Raw genomic sequence first — 8,194 nt, forward strand, 5'->3', positions numbered from 1 at the left:
CTGCCCCGCCTCCCTCTCCCATCCCTGGTGCCTGGCTTCCTTCCTCCCTTCTGCTTTCTTCTCAGCCTCCCCAGCCTCCCCGCCCCGCTGAGGCTGTCTTTCCCCCCATTAAGACACGCGCCTCTTCCTGTCCACAACTCAGGCCTGGCCAGTCAGGTGCCCATGCCCCTGACGGCCATGGTGGGCTCAGGGTTGCAGGTGACTCAAGCCTGGCCGATGAGGCAGGATTCTGGGACTCTGATGGAACTGTTGAGACTCCTTTTGCTGCCGAGGAGCTGAGCAGCCGAGAGCCTGGAGCCCAGGTGGGGGTCGAGGTGGGGCCTGGGAATGTTGTTTGAGCCTCAGCCTTTACCTTCAATGGAGCGGAGCTGACTGAACCCCCCCCCCCCCAGGATTAAGGAATGGGAGGCAGCCTCCCCCACTGTCCACCTCCTCCTCATCTCCACCCCTCTCCCTGCCCACTCACCAGATGTGAGGCTTAAAGGGTGCAGAGTATGGGCTCTGGAGACAGACCCCCTCCACCCCTTCCCCCCCCCAACCCCCCCGGGCTCTCATTCCAGGCTCTTGTACTCACGAATGTATAACCTTGGCACTTCTCTCTGTGCCTGTCTCTTATCTGGAAAACGGGGGAAAGAGGCAAGTCCACCGGTGTCTCCAGAGACCAAAAATGTTCTGCCCGATGACAGCCGACCTGTCTTCCCTAAGGCTCTGCTCAGCCCATGCCGTCCCTCCGCATGCACGTTCTTCCAGAGGGACCCTGGAGTGGTTCAGGGCGCGGACCTAGGCCGCCCGCTTTCCAGTCCCAGCTGGAGCTAAAGGAGAAGGGCGTCCCAGGCAGGGGAACTACAAGTGCAGGGACACTGAGGTTAGAAAATGGCGCCTCGCCCTGGGGAGAAGGTTCTGGGGGCTGAATGAAAAAGGTGCATGGTGGCACTCCTAACCTCGCAGTCCTGTCTCCTTCCTTCTGCCCCCAGGAGGACTTCTGATGGGGCTGTGGAAGCATGCAGGGGGCCTCGTTTGAATAATGCAATGGAGACTGCGGGGCCCCTGACCAGCGTGATGGTCCTGGGGTCTATGGGAGACACGGTGTCCAAGTGGAACTGAGACCCTCCATTGGAATTGGAACTGAGCCAGGAGGAACAGGCAGCCTCGGCTCGGTGAAGGGCCCTGGGGGCCCAGGCCGTCACCAGGAGGCAGAGAGGCCAAGGCCACAGCTTGGCAGGAGGCGCAAGGTGTGGGCACGGATAGCAGGGTGTGGGGTGAGGGGCACGGGCTGGCAAGCGGTTGAGGACGACAGCTGCCGAGGGGGCCGGCAGCCTGAAGCCACAGTCATTACCTCCCTCCACACTCCCAGCAGCCCTGGGCAGTAGGAGCTGGGGCTTTCCCTACTTCACAGAACAGACCCAGGTTCAGAGACACCAAGCCACTCACCCAAGGTCACACAGCAGCAGTGGCAGAGCCGGGAATTCGGCCTGGGTCTGGGTGGCTCCGGAGACTGTGCTCCTAACCACAGCTGTGTGCGTGAGCATGACCGCGATAAGCAGAAGGCTCAGCCCTTTCCTGAGAACCTACTACGTGGGGGGCCCTTTGCACACGTTAGTTCTGGGAGCCCAGGCCCCATCCCGGCGGGAAGCCACCATCATCCCCCTTTCCACCGACGGGCCTGAGGCCAAGAAGGGTCAAGCGTGGGGTGTTCCTGCCTCTATCCAAGTTACCACACAACCACGGTCACGTCCTTTCCCCTTCTGGGCCCCTGTGTCCCCATCTGTAATTCAAGGAGATGAGGCCCGGTCCCAGCGGGCCTGGCCAGCTCTGGTACTGTGAGACGCGTCGCCGGGAGACTGACAGAGGGCTGGGGGCGGGGAGGGGGCCGGGACGACTGAGGGAGCGTTTGGAGCCTGCCTTCCCTGCCCTGCCTCCAGCAAACCCATTCTCCAGGTCTTCAACCGAGGCCTACCCATCCCCGAGGGCAGAGAGGGAATGCTCATTTGCTTAGCCCAGAACCTGCCTGACACTGTGCCACTTAGTCTGTATGTCCTCGTCCCCATGAAAGAGCCGCTGTTACCGTGTCGTTCTTACCGGTGAAGCCCCGAAAGGGAAGACAGATCCCACAAGACGACTCAGAAAGGGAGGGACATGACTGTGATGCTCAGGGAGGCTGTGGGCTCGAGAACCTGCCCTTTCTGCTGCCTCCTTCCTGAAGCAACAAAGTCAGCCCCAGGCATTCCTCAGTCGAAGACTGATTTTAGCCACCACCCCCCTACCCGCGCCCCCCCTACCTCCCCAGCCTGGGTTCTTGGCTGTCCCTGGGGCGGGGAGGTCATTTGTGGCCTCCTCCTCACCCACCCCTTCCCTGCAGGGTCTGGGCCCTAAATAGCCTTGTCCATCGTCGAGGTAGGTTTCCACCTTTGCTGCTCGCTGTGCTCAATTGCCCGTGTCCTCCCTCCCTTCACCTGTCATGGCGAAGACGGGAGCCATCCCACCCCCTTCCATTCCCCCCCACCCCACCCTGTCACCCCCCGCCGCCCCCTGCCGAGGCTCCTCTGGCAACATCTCAGTCCGGACCCCCTCGGGGCTGCCACTACCGCCTGCCCTGGACAGCCAGCTTCCGTCCCTGCCCACTCCCCCACTCCAGCCCACTCAGCCCGAGCTCGGCTTCCTGAGTGCCTCCCCCATCACTCACTCCCCTGCTCCAAGACCGTCCAGGGCTCCCACGGCCTGCAGGGAAAGGCCCAGATCTTCACCTCCTTGCCTGGCAACTGTCTTCTCCCACACGCACCCCCTTCCGGCCCCGCTCTCCTGTCAGCCAGCCTCTGCTGTGGCTCAAGGGCTGAGAACCCGTCACCAGTAGGCCCGGGGAAAGGGTCACATTGCTGTGAGACCTTGGGGAAGGGGGGCACAGCCTCTCAGAACCTCTGCCTGTGCAGTGAGGATCCGAACAGGGTCCCTCCTCAGAGGGCTGACGGGAATGTTAAATGAGAAATCAAAGATTAAGGCTTTGTAGGGGCGCCTGGGTGGCTTAGTTGGGTAAGTGTCCGACTTCAGCTCGGGTCATGATCTCCCAGTTCGTGAGTTCAAGGCCCGCAGCGGGCTCTTGTGCTGGCAGCTCAGAGCCCGGAGCCTGCTTCTGAGTCTGTGTCTCCCTCTCTCTCAGTTCCTCCCCCCCCCCCCGCCCCCGCTCGCACTGTCTCTCTCTTTCTCTCAAAAATAAATAAAGATTTAAAAAAAAAATTTTTTTTTAAAAAGCTTGTAATCTATAAGGTGCAGACATTTCATTGTTGCAGTTGTCCCATGAAAGGCTGGGAGATTTACCTCGCACTGTAACCAGGGGCCCCGCGGGATGCGTGGGACAGGGTGGGGCTGCCCCACGGGGCCTCGAACACAGGGCTGGGAGGCCACATCCACATCCCCAACCCAACCCACCTCTTCTCTCCGCCTCTGCGCCTCTCCTCGGACTCCACTCCGGGCAGCTCTTCTCTTCCATGAAGTTTCCCTCTGGCCAGCTCTCTCTCCCTGTCTGTCCTGCGGGCCTCTGTCTCTGCCACTGTCTCTCGTCTTCCCGTCTCTGGCTCTCTCACTGTCTCTCGGTCTCTTTGTGTCTTTGTGTTCTCCTCGCCCTCCCCCACCTCTGTCGACAGCCGCTCTGTCCCTGTCACCTTCTCTCATATCGGTGTGTAATATCCCCTTCATCCCTCACAGCATGGGCACCGCCCCTGGAACCCTCTGTCGCCTCCGTGGACTCACCCTGAGCCCCTGTTGACAGGGAGGCCCCGGAGGAGGGGAGGCCAGAGGGGGGGCTCAGACAGGCCTCAAAAAGTCCTGGAGGTGAAAAGGGAGGACGGTGAGCTGAGCCTCTGCTCTGCTTGGCAGGGAAGGTTCCAGAAGCGTGAGGGACAGGTGCTGGCCTCTGGGCCCTCATTCCAAGTGGCCACTTCCAGTGCAGGTGATCCTAGGGGCAGGTCGGGGGTCAGGAGCCCGGTCCCGGATTGGGCTCTGCACCTGCCCCTCTGTGTGATGTCTCCCTGAGCCCGTCTATACCCCGTCCCTGAGGTCCCACCCAGGGGTCCCCTCCTGGCCTCCCTCCCACTGTGGGCACGGTGAGTGCTGGCAATGGCTTCTGTCCGGTGGGGGCTCCGGCCCACCTGCCCCACTGCTCTGGCACCTGTCACCGCAGTGGACAGTTACGGAGGCGGAGACCAGGGAATCCTGCTCACTGTCCTAAGCGTAAGCGAGGAGGGGCAGCGACTGCCCATGGTGCCACCTGAAGTTGGCAGCAGGACCCAGGCCAGAGGCCTCAGGGCTGCCAGCCCAGCCCCAAAGTCCGGGGTTGGGGGTCTGGGGGCCCAGGCCCCAGCTACATCTGTGCTTGTTTGGCTCAGTGCTGAACCCCTGCTCCTAGACCAGGGGCCTTACTTGCTCATAGTAGGTGCTCAACGAGTATCTGTTGAATGAATGAATGAATGAATGAATGACACAGAAGCCCTTGGGAATCTGTAAGAGTGATGCTGATGTTTGCGCTGACAGTCAGGGTGCAGGCAAATGCCTCTGCTTGGGGAGTTCCCGCTGCGGCTGGCGTAGGGACTTTTATATCAGACGTGAGGCAGTCAGTGCATGGAGTTAGAAGTGGATCCCGGAGGTCATTAGGTCCAACCCCCTAACTTCAGAGATGGAGAAAATGAGGTCCAGCCAAGGGAAGAGAGCACCCGGGATCACACAGGAAGTCGGAACCCCAGTTCTTGCTCTAGCCTCCCACGCCTCATACACTGAGAGCTAAGTGATCTATCTGGTTTCCCTTTTTGCATGGCTGCCAGGAAGCTCAGAGGTCAGTTTTCAAACCGTCTGTGTCTCCTAAAGCAAGACCATCAAAATCTTTTCTGGAAGGTAAACTCACATTACTCGGGCCCCCTAATGTGCCCAACACCATGCCGTGCCTGGTCCCACGTGAGATCTCATTTGGTCCACGTGAGCATGTGAGAGAGGTATGAATGGTGCTTTTTCACAGATGAGGACACAGGTCCGGAGACATAACTGACCCAAAGTCCCATAGCTGGTAGGTGGTAGAGGGAGAATTCAAGCCTGAGGCCCTCTGGCTCTCACACCCACAGCCTCTCTTCTGGGCAAATACACACAAGGGTGCCACTCTCTGCTCTCAGCTCCCGCCCCGGGCCACTTCTGTGCCCTCCCCTGACCGCCCCGTCTCAGCACACGGCCCCCAGAGAAGCTGTGGAAGGGGAGCTTGGCTTTAAACCTTCTCCCCTTCGTCATCCTTACTTAGAACTCAGGTTTGTACTGTCCTTGTGGAAAGATTGAGACGCTGGGGTTGCACTTTGACACAATCTGGCCAGTGTAGCCCAGAACTCTGTTAATACTCAGCCTGAGCAAACAACCACATGAAGGCAAACAAGAAACAACAACAACAAAAAGCAGTACAAAGGCGTTGGTCGGCAGCTTTTCTCGTGGAGAAGAGCTGGCGTTCATGGTGATCCCGCAGGGGCGGGTTCGCCCAGCAGAGCTCAACTGAAGGCTGGCTTCACGGGAGGGACCTGAGCTCGGTTTAATCCCCGTAGTCTCTGTCTTAAAAGTCTTAATTTTCTCCTTGAACTTGTGCTTCGTAAGTGAAGTCCGAAGAGACACGGTGGCAGGCACGTGAGCAGAGAAGGCAAGTAATCTAAAGACAGGAAGAAGCTTTACGTTTTGGGTGTGCCCTTAAAGTGGCGGTTTCCCCAACTTTTGAACAAGGGACACGTATTTTCACGGTGCAGGGGACCCCGCCGTTGGGTAGCCGTTCTGTGTGTCGTCGTGGCAAGGGCCCTGGGCCGGGATCCAGGACAGCGGGGTTCAGGGCTACTCCCCTCTAGGCCTCAGTTTCCCCACCTATAGGCGAGGGGCTGTTCCGCTGAGCTCTAGGCTTCCATGAACAGTATGCAGTCGTTCAAAATTGGAAATCCGTCAACTCCGTCGATACCAAGAAAAGCCGCTACCCATGACAAACTACGGTGAGAAAAGCCTGATCCAGGAAGAAGGGGCCCCAGATCGCAGCCGGTGACCTAACGAAGGGCCAGCAAAGATAAGGAGGGGCTTTAACTTTTTCAGAAGCTGGCGGGAAGGAAGCAGAGGTGGATTTATAGGAATTATGCCTGAAAGGTGGGATTTGAGGCAAGATGAGGGGGTGTTTTTTCAGCTCCATCAGACCACACCCTCTCTCGCGCCCTGCCCCCCCCTTCTCTTCCTCTCCTTCTCCCCACCTGCTATCCCTTTCTCCATTCCTTCCCTCCCAGCCGCCCACCACTTGCCCCTGCTGTGACTGAAGGGGGAGGGCAGGGCAGGGGAGGTGAAGGCCTGGAAGATGCAGGCGCAGCGAGGAGGGGCTTAGTGCCCCCCCCCCCCCCCCCCCCCCCCCGCTTCAGCCAGCCCGTTTCTGTGACTCCGGGCTTCATGATACCCGAGGTTCCTCCACCCCAGAGACAGCGACCCCCCCACCTCCAGTGAAGTGAGACAGATCAGAGGAGTTGCCTGCCAGCAGCAGGAGGGAGGGCAGGTGGGAGGGCTGTGAGAGGGGAGCAGGTGGGAGAGGGAAGGTGAGTCAGCACCAAGCCGAGCAAGCAGGGGTTTGCAAGCAGCCCGAGTGGCCCGGGAGCCTCCCTGCAGCTCTGTGGCCCTGCCCCCTGCCCACGGGCACGGCACTCCTCTTTGACACCCCAGACAGTCCTTGCTTTTCCAACCCCGTGTCCTCTAGATCGTGCCCTTATGTTAACCTCTAAGATATGTTCTGGGGGCTCAGAGTGCCCGAGTCTGAGGTCCTCCCTAGGGACTGCTGGTTACCCAGGCACCAAAGCATACTGGGAATGAGGTCGGCAGGAGAGGATGAGATTGGCGAGGCCCACCCAGGAGCCTGCAGGGGAGAATAGAGGGACATCTCTGATGAGCTGGGTGAGAGGTAAGGACCCCGGGGTGCCCCCGCCTGGCAGAAGGGCACTAAGGGACCCTCTGAGAACGTGGGCAACTGGGAAGCTGCCCTTTTGTCTTGCTGAGTGGTCCCCCGTAGGCCCCCACCCACCCACCCCAGGCCCCCAAAGGCCACAAGTGCACTCTGGGAAATCTGGATGGGGCAGCCCCTCCCCCTCACTCAGTCCCTGCCGGGGAGAGGGGAGCGAAAGGGACGCAGGCCTCTTGGCCTCTGACGGTCCTCACCTGGGTTCAGGCCAGCGCCTTAGTTCCTCGGCCTCCATTTCCTCACGTGTAAAGTGAGACCACAGTCCTTACCTCCCCGCCTCTTGACATTTGGTAAGGATTCAGCGGACGAAGGAATGTGAAGGGTGTCATGTTAACGGGAGGCATTAGGACCAGTGATTTGTTGAGGGGCTTGGATCCGGGTTCGCTTGTTAAGCTGTTCAAGCACGTGGGGTGCACAGCGTTTTACCCAAATGGCACCCATGTGGCCAGCACTGGTGGGAGGCGATCGTTCACGAAGGAGCTCATCGCACTTCGCAGTAGGTGACCTTGCCTGCTGGTTCCTTGTGTTTCCGGAGGTGGGGGCACCCTTACCCAGAAGATTCCTGGGAACAGGGAGGGTCCCTCTGCCTCCTTATACTCCGTGGGTATACAGTTGGCATGTAGCTTAGAGGTAGGGCTGGAAGGAGCGCTCAGACTGAAAGGTTCTGTGATAGACTACCAAGTACGCCCACAGTCCCACCCTTGGCCGTGCGACGTCACCAGCGCTCCCGAAAGCTGGAGCCCGATTTCCCATCCTTCGGCTCTGGGTTGGCCTCGTGACCCGACTGGCCAATAGAATGGGGTAGCAATGTTATCCAAGTTCAAGGCTAGGCCCCAGAGACCCGGTAGCTCCTGCCTTCACCGTCTCAGGTTGCTGTCCTGAGAGGCCCTGAAGGAATCTGGAGGAAGAGAGGCCCCAGCTAACAGCCAGACCAACCACCTGACGTGGGGGGGACAGCCCGCTTGGGCCTGGCCGCCTAGGTGGCACTACCAGCCGAGCCCTGCCGCTGGAGTGAGCCCAGAGAAACCAGACAAGGCAGCACCCAGCCCACCCGCAGAACCTCGAGGAAGAATAAAGCACCGTCGTCTAGGTTTGAGGGGTGGCTCGCTGTAGAGCTCAGGCTAACTGAGGCCCGGAGAAAGGAAGGAACTTACCCAAGGTCCCACCCACAGTGAGACAGAGACTGAGTCGGACTAAGAC

This window comes from Panthera pardus, unplaced genomic scaffold (assembly GCF_024362965.1).
Source record: "Panthera pardus isolate Hobbes unplaced genomic scaffold, ASM2436296v1 HiC_scaffold_6, whole genome shotgun sequence".
Lineage (NCBI taxonomy): Eukaryota > Metazoa > Chordata > Mammalia > Carnivora > Felidae > Panthera > Panthera pardus.